The sequence below is a fragment of the Ceratina calcarata genome, unplaced genomic scaffold (genome assembly GCF_001652005.2).
Source record: "Ceratina calcarata isolate Rehan_Ccalc_2016 unplaced genomic scaffold, ASM165200v1 scaffold26742, whole genome shotgun sequence".
In the NCBI taxonomy this organism is placed as follows: Eukaryota; Metazoa; Arthropoda; class Insecta; order Hymenoptera; family Apidae; genus Ceratina; species Ceratina calcarata.
In genome coordinates this window covers 1-279 of record NW_017148920.1, presented here as the reverse complement: position 1 = coordinate 279, position 279 = coordinate 1, and the positions used below count along the sequence as shown (strand labels likewise).

The following is a 279-nucleotide window of genomic DNA, read 5'->3' as shown; positions in this document are numbered from 1 at the left end:
GTGATCCAAAGCTCTGTTCACGATAATTATATTTGGAAGCAATTCTTAAATATTCGTTAAAGAAAGAATAACAGATCTTATTATTACATCTATACTTACAGCCAGAATAACTTTGTTAAATTTAGGAAAGCACCCTTCTCAATTGTATATATACCAGAATTGTCTAAATATCTAAAAATTATTATGTCGTCATCATTTTATTTATGCATCATCATTAAGGAGGTATAGCAGTAGATAAAAATAATGCATGTACTTACAATATACGAATTTCTGAATATT

At 26.9% G+C, this 279-nt stretch overlaps 1 long non-coding RNA gene across 1 annotated transcript; it reads right to left on the bottom strand.

Annotated features, from left to right (window-relative positions):
* On the bottom strand, positions 1-279 carry LOC113464136 (uncharacterized). Its single transcript, XR_003388970.1, has 3 exons — positions 258-279; positions 100-171; positions 1-13 (listed from the first exon to the last, which is right to left on the bottom strand). It is a non-coding gene; the product is annotated as an uncharacterized LOC113464136 (long non-coding RNA).